Source organism: Canis lupus, chromosome 20 (genome assembly GCF_048164855.1).
Source record: "Canis lupus baileyi chromosome 20, mCanLup2.hap1, whole genome shotgun sequence".
NCBI lineage: Eukaryota > Metazoa > Chordata > Mammalia > Carnivora > Canidae > Canis > Canis lupus.
Window position 1 is genome coordinate 54,491,993 of NC_132857.1, and position 14,969 is coordinate 54,506,961.

A 14,969-nucleotide genomic window follows, 5' to 3' on the forward strand; every position below is an offset into this window, starting at 1 on the left:
CTGTGCAGAGGGGGGTCTAGAGTGAGAAAGCAGAGCAACCTCGGTGCGAGGGGCTGACACAGGATTAAGAACAGAGTTGCAATGAGAGGTTGAGGGCCAGGTCACTGGAGAACCCTAAAAGGCAGAAAAGAGCATCTTCTGGGGAAGCAAAGCTGAGGGTCTAGGAGATCCTGTAAGCAGGCGGTGCAGGAGCAGCCCAGTCCCGGTGCATCAGAGTAAGATACTCTTGGGAGGGTTGGACAGGGACTTGGGGGGGCGGGGGGGTGTTGGCCAAGAGGTGAAGATTGAAAGCACAGCAGGTGCAAGAACTTTTTCCCACAGCACCCTATTTTTCTCCACCTCTTGACATGACGGGGTGGGCCTTCTCAGCTCTGTGTCGGGGGCCCAACCCACAAAGTCTGACATGAACTAGCACCGACAGGATTTCCCCTGGGAGGCCTTCCCTACGCACCGCCCCCCACACTGGCCAGCGCCCCAAGTGTCAGAGCTCCCCTCTGACAGCGTAGTCCCAAAGGGTGCTCACTGCTCTGCCCTGGGCCCTGTCGCAGGGATTAGGAGAGCCGCTGTCTGCCCCTTCCCCGGGCAATGGGGGAACTGATGCCAGGACCTCCCCTCCGGCCCCTGTCCCCAGGACATGCACACCTAGTCCTAGCTCTGCTCCTGGCAGCCACTCGAATCCCTGCTCACCCTATTTGTTCTTCCAGGTGGAGGCCCACCATCAGGCCAGAGGCCCCTGGGATGCCCCTGAGTTATCTTCTGGAGCTCCCGTGACCACAGGGCCTCACTCCTTTAAAGAGATGGACGGCAAGGACATAGGTCTAGAAACCTGTGAGGGGCCTTGTCTCCCGGTCTCCTCCTCAGTCCCTACCGTCACACAGCCCCACCCCAGGGTCCCGCCAGGGCCCAGCTCAGGGCCTTCTTGCCAAGTGGGTGCTTCCAATAGCACCATAGATGCTCTTTCCCCAGGAGGTCTTCCCTAGGCCCCCCTGCCCCTCAGCCTCAGAGGGTTCTCCTACTCTACACCACTGTACCCCATCCCCCCCCATCTCTTTCCATCATGACTGCAATGGAAAGAACCAGACATGGAACCAGTCATGCATCCGGATCCTCCACTAGAAGGCCAGCTTCGTGTCTGTTTTGCCCATCTTCCTAGTCCCATCTAACGCCTGGCTCATTTTATTAGGTACTTTTTTTTTTTAATTGAACCAAAGTTTCTCAATTTTTTTCCCAGAGGGTCAGCACCAGATTCACAGTCTTACAGTTCATGACTTCCAATAAATGGCATCGTCCCCAGAGCGGGTTATCCACTTCTCAGCTTTTAGCAGAAGGAAAGGTCAACAGACACCTGGACAGCGGAATGTGCCCATGGCCTTGCCATGCGTGGACCCCGTGCCGGCTCTGCACGTTAGCATCAGCCTCCTAGCACCTGGCCTGGGGACTTACAACGTGCCCTCCCCCTCCCCCCAAATCACTCCTATTTACTCTGTTATGTTCGGGTTTGTTCTGCACCGAGCATTTACGCTTCAGTTGTGTACGTGTCCAGAAATAACCGAGGCTCTGGGGCATGTCCATCATTTCTATTTCACTGATTTCCTTTGAACAAGACAAACCTTTGCATGTCGTTCTTGATTCTAGCCCGTAACGTCCCAGTGTTTTCTGTGACATTGGATTTGGTTCCAGTGTTAAAAACTCCAGGTTGACTGGACTTATTCCTTCATAATCTGTATAGAATCTGAGCTCGTAAATATAGTTCTCGGACATCTCCCTGTTGTTTTCTTCAGTAAATTCCTGAACACCTCCCTCCCCACCGTGCATCCTGTGCCATCCTGACGGGCTTCCTAATGTCTAGCTAACAGGACTTTCTCCTCCTCCTGCTCAAATTTCACTGGCAGGTCCTTCTTCATCAGACCGGTACCTTGCTGCCTTTTTACTTTATTCTTCCCTCTTCTTGGTGTTCTGGTGCGTGCCCAGCCTGTTGTCATTCTGCTCTTGTGAGCTGCAGTCGAGAAAGCTCAGCCGTTGACAGTGTCTCGGGGGCCTAGCTGACGCCTTTCCAGGTTTTCTCTTCTCTTTCAAGACAAGGGTCACTACCATAGAAGGACAAGTGAAAATGGCATCTATGTTCAGGGGTTCTGGAGATTTCTGATCCTGATTTTTGCAGAAAAGGGAGAGATTTGGGGAAGGAGAAGTACAAGGCAGGCCGTGCTGGTGGAGCCCACCAGCAGAGAGAAGATGGGGCCGTGGAGTCTCTAGGGCTCTACCTCACATCCCAGAGCCTGCGAAGGAAAAGTGATAACGAAAAGAATCCACACTTACTAAAGACCCACCACAAGCCAAACACAGCTTTAAATACTTTCATTCATTAACGTGTTTAGTGCAAATCATGGGAGACAGTGCAGTTTTCTGTTTAACCATTGCAGGCCCTGCATGCACCATCTCCCATCCTGTTAGACCAGTAACGGGAGTCCTAAAACCTACCTGCTGTTAGTCCTCTCCGTTGCTCCGTACGCAGCGAGGGCGAGTTCTCACAGAGGAATCCAGGTTCACCCCCTGAGAGGGATAAGCCAAGCTGATTCTCAGAACCCCCGGGATACAGAGTTGAATATCATTCATCTTTCTTCTCCATGTTGTGTTCTTCTAATCACCAAAATATTGAATACTTTTCATCCCTCCTACGTCCTTCAATGGTTTTTTTTCTTTCTGGTGTCCTGCCTGGCTAAAACTTCCTGCCTGTCCAGAAAGGTCGCTTCCACGCAGCCAGGTTTCAGAGCAGCTCTCTTCCTGGTGTTTGATCTTACATTCGAGCAGGGGATGGACATGCCTCAATAGCACAAGAACGTCCAGACCCTGAACCCACAGAGATGTAGAGCCAACACAATTTCTCATGCCCCAGAATATCACTTTTCCCATTGACCCCCTGGGATAAGCTATATAGATGTTAAGATGTAGCAAGAAGGAAGGAAGGAAAGAAAGAGAAGAGGGAGGGAGGGAGGGAGGGAGGGTGGGAAGGAAACATTCAAGAGTTAAAAATCATACTTCTTCTACCTCTCCAAGAGAAATGTCTCAACTTAGTTCTCCACTCAACAAAGGCAGTTCTCAAAAATAAATAAAATAAAATAAATAAAATATAAAATAAAATATAAAATAAAATAAAATAAAATAAAATAAAATAAAATAAAATAAAAAATAAATACAAAATTAAAAAGGCAGTTCTCCAGACACAGGTGTAGCTCACTGCCACGTTCCCAAACCACTTCTTGGTTATTATTTTTTACTAATTCCTTCCTTTAGGTTTACTCAACTAGACACATCTCTAGTCAAGGGTGCTCTGGAGGCTCTGCTGATTTCCACCTGCTATTCCTTTCCTCAGGGGTTCCTAGAGGGAGGGCGGAGGAGGCCACTGCATGCTCCTGAGAGGGGAAACGGTGCATGGGCGCTCCCTGCTTCCACACTACCTCAGTCACCACTGCTCCTTTGCTTTTCCCACTGCAGAGCAGGGTTATGTTTAATAGCTAATTCATTCAGCAAACATTAGGTACGAAGATACTTTGTGCCGGACCGTACCTAGGTGCTGGATAGAAGAATGAATATTGCAGGCAAATAAGGGCATGGACAAATGAACCTAGAGCTTAAAGAATTTAGCTGAAGAAGAACACCATAGGTAAGCAACATTTTTTAAAAACTCTGAAGGACCTAACGTAGAACCTAAACACTTTAGCTCCCCAATGAATATTTTTTCATTGAATAAATGAATAAGTGAACCATAACTGTGGAGGCATAACTCTCATCAGCCTCCTAATGATCCTCCCACCTACCTGGTAAGAACAGCGACGATGTTGCTTACCCTAGGAGGCCTAATGTGACTCACACGGAGGGGTTTCTAGATACATCTTATGTTCGCAGGTCTTCTTCTCTGTCAGGGAAACACCAGGTCAAAGCCCAGTAATGGGTTTTCCTGCTTCAATCTGTTGAGACCCTGATCTGTACTACGATCCACACCTGATTGTGTCATTTCCTGTTCAACATCACCATTACTTTGTCCTGTGTCCCACATCATCCCCACCAACTCCGTATCAGTCAGGGTAGAGCCCTCAACAAGGCTCAGCAAGGCTGGGGGTGGGAGGGTCTGTGGGAGGGAGCTGCTAAATGCCCCTTACATGTCATTTCCTGCCTCCCTCATGATCCAGCCAACACTTCCCAACAATTAATAGTTCTGAGAGGAAAAAATAGTGCTCTCGCTTCTCTCTGTGTCTTTACACTGCCTGTTTCCTTTCTCTCCTGGGTAAAACCCACTGGTCCTTGAGGATTCAACTTAAGCATCATCCCATTCAGGAAGCTTTTCTAGAAAAACCCAGACTGACTTGAACGCCTCTTCACAGGCTCCCACAGCTTCCTGTGCACACGGTGCTCTGAGATCGTCAGCACTTTAGAAACTATCTCCCCAAATACACTCGCTGCTGAAGGGCCTCAACGGGGTCGTCTTCTTCACTGGATTTTTCATGTCATTTTAGTGACTGGAACACATTGGGGGTAGGTCTCCACACACACACACACACACACACACACACACACACACGTATGTAGAGGAAGATAATAGAAAAGAAATGTAAAAGGGAAAAGCACCTGGCTCTGGAATCTTTGCCTCCCAGAGGTAGCTCGGAGGCATGCAGGAAATTGCCAATGTTGACGGAGTTCTTGCTCCAAAGACTGGAAAGAAGCCAAAGGAATAGAATACTCTGGCACTCAAAGATCTTGCAGGCTAAGAAAGGGAAAGTCGGACATTTAAAAAAAAAAAAAAAAGATAAACCTTGGAGAATCTCAGGGATGAAGAAGTACAAAGTAACAATATGCAAATTGCATTATTATTTTGTTACTGGACTTTTAGAAGATATCCAGTGATACACCCGTTGGCATTATTCCCTTGTTGTGGGGAATGAGGAGCTATAGGAAATACAGGCCATCACCAGAGCCACTGGGAGATAAGCCAAGTCGGAGGTCAGAGCCACCCACCCCCTCTGGCTGCATTCATTCCCCATACCCAGTGAGCTGGGGGGCGGGGGGGGGGTGTGGGCAGGGCGGTGGACAGAGGGTCATCCCATAGTCAGAGCTGCCCCACGTGGTGTTTCACTGACAAAGTCTTCAAAGCCTTCTCTGAGCCACCATCCTCCTGATTTCCTGACCCTTCCCCTAAAACAATTGACATGTCCAGCTCCTTTCCGTGGACCCTGTTCTCAGAAGGGAAAGAGAACATTTGCTGAGCATTTTCTATGCACCACATACATTTGTTTTACTCTCCAAACACCTTCTGGTACAGAAGAATATGGCCACTTTATGATGAGGAATCTTGGGCTCTGAAAGATGAATAACCGGTTCTTCATCACATAGGGAGCAATCGTAAAGCCAGGACTTGAACTCTGCTTGATTCCACTGACCAAACTCCTTGTATTATAATGAACTACTTCATGCTAAGGCAGCCTTCATGCTTCTCTTTCCCCTGGCAAAATTTACTCTGGGACCTTTGGTTCCTTGCTCCCCAAAAAAGCACCCCGCAAAGCCATGCCAGTTACCATAGTAGGGTTGGCAGATGAGAGAATTTGGAACCCAAGTCTCTTGCAGCACCCCCTTCAGTTACATCAGGCGGGCACCATTGACCCTAATGATCACTGTGCTGAGTTTCTTAGAATTGTTCAGCATGTACAATCCAAAGCAAAATTATATGGAAATTCATAGTAAGGTAAAATAGGACACCTCATATATCCACAAAATTGCCTTTGTATTTATAATTTCATCAGGAAGGGCAAACTTATAGAAAGATAATGGCACCATTTATCCTCAAAAGCAGGTTTATACCTGTGACTACATATGAGTTAAGGTTAGTTTAAACACTGTAATCTCTTTTCATGCATTTTTAAAATTTTAATTTGTGCTTAAAATATTTAGATGACTTCTTTGTACCCATGAATAAATAATCCTATATACACTTTTTTGGCCCGCTTAGCAAAAAATGACTGATCTATGTTTTAATCCTTTCTTATAATATCACTGAAATGATGGCTTTCTTAGGAACTCAGAAGAGGAAATGTGGGCTCTGTCCTTTGCCTTCCATTTCTCTCCTCCCTGACTCCAGAACTGGGAAGAAATAAAAGCATGATCCTTCTGGAAGGGAAGGGGATCTTGGTACCTTGGGAGCCTCTGGAAGAATGATGTTATGTAAGAAAAGAGCTGCTTCCAGATCTCTTATCCATGGCAGTCGGTTGCCACGCAAGGATTATCATGGAGCATCCAAAGAAACCTTACATCACCTCTTTCCCTCTAGGACTAGGGTCTAAACTTCTGTAAAAATCCTCCCAAGATGTGTTTGTTAGAATCACACTGAAGACCAAGGTGGTTCACTATCGCTGAAAACTCAGGATGCACATGAACGAAATGCAAGATATGGAGAGAGGTGTTAATTTGAGGCCTGGTGCTGGCAAAGAATTATTTAGAAAAGCAGTGTGTGAGCCAGGTTTATTTTTGCACATGGTTAGCTTACTTAACCAAAAATCAGACGCCCTGAAGCCAGCCCTCCCTACTCCCACCCCCCAATCTAAAACTCAGTTCCAAGAATTAATAGCAGTAAAAAAATAATAATAATTAACTCACAAACATGATAAAGAAACTTCCCATTCTTCTGAGCGTCTCCATATATCATGGTAAAATGAATCTATGTGGCAATTTGCACAACCTAAACTATTCAGTCAGGGAAACTGTTATATCAGAAGTATTCATAATCATAGGTTCTAGGAGATGCACAATTTCCACTTTATAGATCAAGGTTCTTGAGTCTGACACTCAAGAAGTTATTTTGGGGGAGGTCACATTGACAGCCCCCAAATACTGCCCTTCCTACGAGGGGTGGTACCTTTGTTAAGAAGTTGTGGTTTGATGAAAAAGCCTAAGATTCAGCTAGTCAATTCTCTAATCAATACCTCTTATCAAAATAAAACTCTTTATTAAAGCAGTTAGGGATGCCTGGGTGGCTCAGCAGTTGAGCGTCTCCCTTGGCTCAGGGCGTGATCCTGGAGTCCCGGGGTCGAGTCCCACATGGGGCTCCCTGCATGGAGCCTGCTTCTCTCTCTGCCTGTGTCTCTGCCTCTCTCTCTCTGTCTCGTGAATAAATAAATAAATCTTTTTAAAATATACATATATGTGTTTAATATAAATAAATAAAATAAACAATAAAATAAATAAAATAAAATAAAATAGTTTAAAATAAAATAAATAAACAAAGCAGCTAGGGCTAATGACATTAAAAAGCACTTTATATCCTACTCTATATATTTTCTTAAAGAAATATTTTTGTTAACTCTAGAACAGATTTTACTCTTATAAGTAATACTTCGTTGATGTTAAGAAAGCAAGAGAAATTTATATAAAGATATAAAATGGTTTTAATAAGAGCTTATGACACACACACACTCCCTCCCCAAAATGTTATACAAGGTCCTGAGGGAACGTACTCCACACAAGGAGGAATTATAATTAAAATTGACAATATGCTTGACAACATGACGACACTGGTCTCAAGCTAATAATAGCTGGTATTTAAATTAAAATAAATGTTATGGATGCACACTGCCTTTGATAAAAATATATCTCATCTGCTTTTTCTTTATATTTTTATAAAATTCTCATGTTATATGTTAGGTAAATGTTACCTTTTTCAATTTACAAATAAGAGTTATAAGAGACTAGAAGAAAAATTTAAAATGCGTAATAGTGTTAAAATAAAAATACCTGCACAATATTACATGGACGGTTATTATAAGAGCTGGGACAGGATTCCTGGTCTCCTGATTCTCATTTGCTGATCTTTCCACCAGTCCAGTTCAGCTGCTTTTACCTCTCATGCTCACCGCCATCACAGGGCCCTGAGAAAATCTGAGATGAGCCTAAGTAGTGTTAAATGGTATTTCTAAATATGGATAGGCCCTTGCACACTGAAGCCACACTTGACGTGAGGCAAGGACACAATCACTGAAGGATGCATGATAGAATTATGATCCAAAAAAGATCCTGAGAAGCCAGGACATAGAGCATGTTGGAAACACACTGTCTCCTAAAGAGGTTCATCCATCCTTCGAGAGCTCTGATTTTCAGTTAGCAATTTACGGCCTTTACCCAAAAAAATATGTAGTATGTGTTTATACTGTGATAGCCAGGCATTCGTGCTAGGTCCTAAAACCACAATGGTATATGAGTTAGCTATTGCTATATAACAAACTGCCCCAAAACTCAGTGACTTAAAGCAATAAGCATTTGTTATTGTTCACAAATCCATAGGTCAGCTGGGTGGATTTACTGATCTAAGCCAGTTTCACTCATTTGTCTGGACAGCTGGCAGTTTGGTTGGTTAGGCTAGTGTAAGACAGCCTAATTCGTATGTCTGGCAGTTGACTGACTGTTGGCTAGGGCCACCGTGACTGGACACTTAACCTTTTCTCCCCCAGCCAGTAATCACAGGGCACCAAGAAAGCAAAGAGAAGCATGCAATGCTTGCAAAGGTCTAGTCCCAAAAGTTACACACCATCCCTACCACTGCCTTCTATGAGCCAAAGCAAGGACACATCCAGCTCAAAAAAATGAAAGATGAGATGATAGAACCCAAATCTTGATGGGAAGAGCTAAAAAGGTCACATTGCAAAGGGTGTGGGAACAGAAAGCCATGAACGACTAGCATCATTTTTGTAATCAATCCGCAAATGAGGAGTCAATTATTGCCTCTGTCCTATCAGAACTCGAGAACTTAGTTGTTATAACCTCTACCAGTAAACTCCAGTTTAGAGAACAAATCCAATCGCTCCACATGAAAGGCTAATTATGTCAAGTTCCTTCCAACTGTCATGATGCAGTGCTAGGATGGGACTCTGAAGCAGTGAGAATGTTTATTTCATAAGGCTTCTGAAAGCAAAGAGGGAGAAACGATGGCAAGGATAACTTGTTTCAGCTTAGAGACACACTCTCGAAGTATTACATGGCTGGTGGCTGGCCCAGGAGCTCTGGTACATATTGTTGCATATTGTGGATTTTTAAATGAAAACTAATAAGGTCAAATATAGGGTGAAATTAAGTCTTAAAGTGAGCCACTAGAAATTATCCCTCCCAAAATGTCATGAGGATAAGTAATACCAAGAGAAAGAGATTTTCACAGAGAAGATGTACATGGTATTAATTTAAGTGACTTGTACATAGGACTTATGAAAAATGGCTAAAAGGTAAGAGATTTGGGGGTCATTCAAATATGGAGAATTTGGACTAAGTTATAGCAAATAGAGCAATAGGTTGACTGTAGGGAAAAATGAGTCAATTTGTTGCAAAGATTGTACCACTCAGAGATGACAGCATGTGTTTTTATCAATCAGGGAAAATTAATAACAACACCCTGTTTTTAAGAGCTGTAATAGTGATGAAACATGGAGTTTCCAGCATGACCAGAAAATAAACCACAAAAGATTCCAGAAAAAAAAAAAACCCAAAATAGAATGACTACAATAAAAATATATGCCCAAATCACAAATACAAACGATGCTGAATTCGCTTCTCTGGATTATTTGAAGGAGAACTCATCCTTAAAGCCAAGGGGACTATCAAATTTAACATGAAACCATCTGAAAGATTTGAATGCGTGTTCACACAAAAGGTGAACAGCAGCCGAATACGGGGCTCTGGTTTGCAATGAGCCTTGAAATGTTTTTGAGGGAAGACACCATGACCCGGTTTGTCACCCACCTTATTCATCAGCTTTGGCTCTGAATGACTAGTACACGTATTTCCAAAATTCAGATTCAACTTAAAAGGCACAGACATGCCGTCTCTGCTACCTCATCTCTGAAGGCAATTCCAAAAGACAAAATTTTCAAAGCTTTTTGAAAGATAAAGCAGCATTAGAATTAGTAGGTAGCCCCCTCTAGTAAGTACTTTGAAGGAAGGTTTGGATTACAGGCTGGGCTGATTTTCATCTAGTAGACACTGGGAAGACACGCCAGGCAACATTCAGGTTTAAAATTTTTAATTAGGGGTCAGGAAACCAGCACCCTTAGGCCAAATCCAGTCCTCGGACTGTTTCTATAAATTAACTTTTATTGGAACACTGTCCTGCGTATTTGTTTACATATTATCTGGGGCTGCTTTTGCCTACAATGGCAGAGTTGAATAGTTGAGACCGAGACCTTCTGGCCCACAAAGCCTAAAATATGTATTGTCTGGTCGTTTCCCAAAGTTTGCCCACTCCTGATTGAGATCATCACCAGGATATATACTTAATTGATGTTTGTGAGTTTCCAACCATCTCTTTAATTTCGTATTTATAGCTCTACGTAGTTATTATCTGTTGGTTGGCTGAGTTATTTATTTGTAATGTTTTAGTTTGTTATGTTCAAAAAACTGAAGAAGAGATACGGAAAAGTACACGAACAAATATAGAGCGTGATGACTTATTAGAAGACAAAACTCTTGTATCACCACTCAGGTCCAGAAATAGAATATTGCCAGCGACCCCAGAGGCCCTTCCACGTGCCCTCTCCCCAAATGCATAACCAATATCCTAACTTTTATGTTAATTCTTTCCTTGCACTTTTTTGTGGGGTTTATCAACCCAAATGTACATCCCTGCGCACGAGTTTTATCAGGCTTATTTTAAAAATTGATATAGTTTTTGAGTCATTTTAATCTACGGTCCTTACCGGCACCACCAGCACCTCTTTGTTTCCTTACAGTTTGCCTGGTGAAGGCTCCAAGTCATCTGAGCCAGAGGATTTCCCAGTTTGCATCTCCCCCCCCACCCCGCGCTGCGCACTCCTGGTATGGTTCAACATGTTTCTCTGTCCTAGGTATTTCATACAAATTAGAATACCCTGATTTATTTTTCTTATGCACCTTTCATTTAACCAGGCTTCAGAAAGCAAATAAATGGAGACCAGTAGGCCATTTCAATAAACGTGAAACAATTATGACAACCAACCAAAAGGTAAGACAGAGTGGCCTCATGAGCCCTTCTCTCCCCTTTCATTGGTCCTCCCAGTACCTTTTAGGATAGATATGCAGCTGTTTATGTCCCTATTTACAAATGAGGAACGGGAGGCTAGGAGAGTAGGGGGCTTGCCCACTGCTGCGCAGCCAGTCCCAGTTGGTGAGGGAGGCAGGACTGCAGCCTTCCAGGTATCTGTGTTCATTCCACAACCTCACAATGTCTCCTTGCTTGTCTGTCCCCAGTTCTGATGATTAATTTAACTTCTTAATTGTGGTATATATTAATTTAGTGCCTACGGTGGCCTAAGTACTCAGGTGCTGAAGGCACAGACAGACATGGGCCCTAACTCTCAAGTTACATAGCAATCTAGTGAAAAAGAAAAATGTCTTCATTATTCAAATAATCATTTAATCTCAATGTGCTTTGTGCAATAAGAGAAAAATACCGGGTGCTTTTGGAGTGAGTAATACGGTCAGTAACTCAGTTTGGGGTAATGGTTAGGGAAAAGTGCTATTTAAATGGACAGCTGAAAGGGTGATTATAAGAGGCAGGCAGACTGGGAGGAGAAAGAGGTGGTGCTGGTGGGGATGGGAGTAAGCAGGCCCTTGGATTCCTGGCAGAAGGAGCTTATCTGTGAAGTCCCTGAAATGAGTAAGAGGATGGCAAAGCCCTGAAAGCAACAGAGAAGTGCCGTGGCTGGGTCATGCTCACAGCCTCTGAGGTTCTAGGCCCTATTTGCTGCCTGACCTTAAGCTCGTTGCCCAATTTGTGCTACTGTTTCCCCACTGGCAAAAGGGGAATAAGGAACCCGCTAACAGCCCTATAGGATTATTATGAGGCTGAAAAGAGCTTATTAACATAAAAATAATTTGAACAGTGCTGGTCCCCCGTCAGCAGCAGATATGCATTTGATGGAAAAAAAAAAAAAGGTGAGTATCCTGAGCAAACAGAGAAGGTGGTGGTGGTTACCTTGTCATTCTTGGACTTTATCCCAAGAACAGTGGCAGACCTTGAAGGCATTAAACAGGAGAGTGACAGGATCCAAAGGGTTGGAAAAACAAGTGCCTAAAATTACGACAACGTGAAGTGAACACAAGACAGGTGATCATCTGACAACGCTAATATTTTTCTCTGCTATAAACTTCTGAGGAAAAGAGCCTCCATCGATTAAATAAACAAATGACTGGACTAAAAATGAAAGTATCCATATAAGCACCATCTCTTTCTCCACAGCGAATGAATCACCAACTATAAATTCAACATTCAGAGAAGAATGACTTCAATGCTAGACAAGCCTGATAATTGAAATGTGATGGCTCTGTTTTTTGCAAAAAAAGTCTTTGGTATGTGTATCCCAAACCCCAGCTGGATTATTACCCCCTTTCAGGGCAAAGATGAAGTCTTCCTTGTTTCTGTAATCTGCTCTGCATCTCTGTTCGGGATAGGCACTCAGGAAATTCTCACTGCAGTGGGTTGAACAATTCTGTGATGTCTGATATCAGGACTGTCTCCAGGCGTGATGCTCCACACCAGAAGAACGTGCATGGCCCCCTGCTGGGAAATTCAGTCACATTTCGGGGATGTGATCAGGCTAGGAGCCTGAGTGATTACAGCAAATAAGGTGAACTTCCAACAGGAGCTGCAGCTTGGGAAAGTTCTAGGCTTGTAAGGTGCTGTCAGACTACCCCACTGACGCGTTATAATCTACCCAGAAGCCTTTTGAGAATCAGCCTGTGTTTGGTTGTTCCCTTGTGTCTAAGCACAACTACAAAACGATGAGCACTTTCCTGATGAGTCCAATACCTTCCATACCTTCCAAAAGTGCTGTTTGGGTAGCTGCGCTTGGTCTCAGCAGCCTCGATGTCATTAGAAAAACAGAACTACCACCGGAAGCGTATTATCTGATGACCTCCCAAAAAGCCACCACAAGAGATCATGAGACAAGCTCTCTGTTAGAGGCCTCAAACACAGCAAACCCTTTCCCTGCCTGAAGTGGGACCAATTCATCTTTCCCTTCCCCACATTCAACGTCCAGGACCACTACCTGCTGGGTGACCCTGTCGATGGACCTTACTTCTTTCTGCCTGGAGTTTATCTTCTCTACAGTAGCGCTCCTAACAAGACTACCTCACAGGGTGGTAGGGAATATGAGGCTAAAGATCCCTTTGCCCAATGCCAAGCACATAAGAACTCAATCAACGAGGGCCGCTATTACCATCCCATAGTGTCTGGAGCAATGAAGTCCAACCCCAGTTCTCTACTGTCCCAAATTCTGAAAAACTAACAGTGTTGATTCACTTTAATTTTATAAGTTCCACACAGCACTTTTAAGACGAGTCGGTGGGTGCCGTGAAGTCAAAAGATCTGGTGTTTGTAATTCCAAAAAAGATCAAAAATCATAGCCTGCATTGGACTGTTTAGGTCTGGCCCTGCTGCCCTAACCAGACCCTGCAGAATTTGTCCTTCCAAATGATAGCAAAACATGAAGGGATGCACAGGGAAAGGGACCTCTTCCAAGATACACAGTGAGGATGTTATAAGAGATGGAATTCCAGAAGAGGGACAGGGAAGTGTAGTCTGTCTGTCTCTCCAACAGTTTAGGTTTAAGAATATAAGATCAATTCTTACATCTCCTGCAAACAAATAGTGATGCGCTCATCTTTTGGAACCCTGGGCAGCAGAAAGCTCTGGAAAAGCTATCATGAGAGAATATATACTTACATTCAGTTCTTAATCAATTAAATCTGTTTCTTATTCACAAAAGCACAAATGCGGCCACTGACTCAAGGCACAATTATTGCCTTTTGATTACAGATAAATTGTCACTTCTGACCAGGCTAAGAATTTTTTAAGCTTAGAGAGCCAGAGTGTTTTATTCTCAATATTTTCTAGAAGAAAAAAAAAATATTTTCTAGAAGAGAAAATTATCTATTTCATAAACTTCAAAGCCTGCAAAGATTAATCCTTAATGATAATACAGCTTAATCTGCTGCATCAAACAACAGTGATTATTAGCATGCGATAGTGTTTTTAATCTAAACATACAAAGTCGCCAGCCATCCCTGCTGTTATTGCTTAGAAATTAAATGAGAGAAAAGCTAAGTATAGAGGAGGAATTTGGGCACAAAATCCTTTTCTTTTGCCCTACCTATTTTCAAATTTCCTGGAAATGCAAATGCTGCCCTTCACAAATTCCAAAGGTCCCTCACGATTTTACACCATTTTACATCAACAAATCAGTGTGAGCAGGCCCATAAAAGTTTTTCCAATGTTTATTCAAGAGACTTGAACATAAACAAATGTAGTTGCAGACTGAAACAAGACTCATGAAAGGGAAAGGCTAAACACTCTTACAATCAGGTGCTCCTAAGGACAAATTAATCCCCTCTCTTTGTATGCAGATGACTAGACAGACAGACAGGCTGACAGACGATCATTACTGTCACTAGACCAACATGGGGTGTTGTGCTGGAAGGTCCCTCTTTTATCCAAAGGACTAAAGTGTCTTAGTGTTTTCAACAAGGTAAGGCACCTCTGTCCACTGCCCAGAATAATTCTGAATCTGAGGAGAGCCTGGGGGTTTAAGGGATTGACGGATGTATTAGACAAGGATCAATCTATGGTATGGAGACCTAAGGAGGAAAATGTCCTCCCAACACCCCAACTACTGGTCTTTCTTGGCAGCTTACGATCAGAACAGCACAGCTGCCGTTCTGTACAACCCCAGAGGTACTATATGCATCAGAGTCTGTGAGTACAGTCTACGGTCTACACAGCAGGATACAACAGTTCTGACCAGAAATCTGTCCTCTGTCCACGTAACATGATGACTAGAATGAAGCTCTGCAATGGGGAATACACAGCTCTTATGGGAAAAAAAAAAAAAATTTAAAAAGGACAAGCTAGTCCAGTAAATGCTCCCCAGGTCACTCCAAGACAGCATTGCACTAGCTTAAGTAAG

The 14,969-nt window shown here is 43.5% G+C and overlaps 1 long non-coding RNA gene across 2 annotated transcripts in view; it reads right to left on the minus strand.

Moving 5' to 3' along the window:
• The window catches only part of LOC140612138 (uncharacterized), a 40,727-nt gene that overhangs the window by 6,665 nt on the left and 19,093 nt on the right, over positions 1-14,969 (minus strand). Inside the window, exons 2-3 of one of the 2 annotated variants that reach the window (XR_012013454.1) lie at positions 4,624-4,759; positions 3,815-3,913 (exon numbers count right to left, since the gene is read on the minus strand). This is a non-coding gene — a long non-coding RNA (uncharacterized lncRNA). Of the gene's footprint in view, positions 1-3,814; positions 3,914-4,623; positions 4,760-14,969 lie in introns of those variants that run through there. The other variant, XR_012013453.1, reaches the window with a different exon arrangement.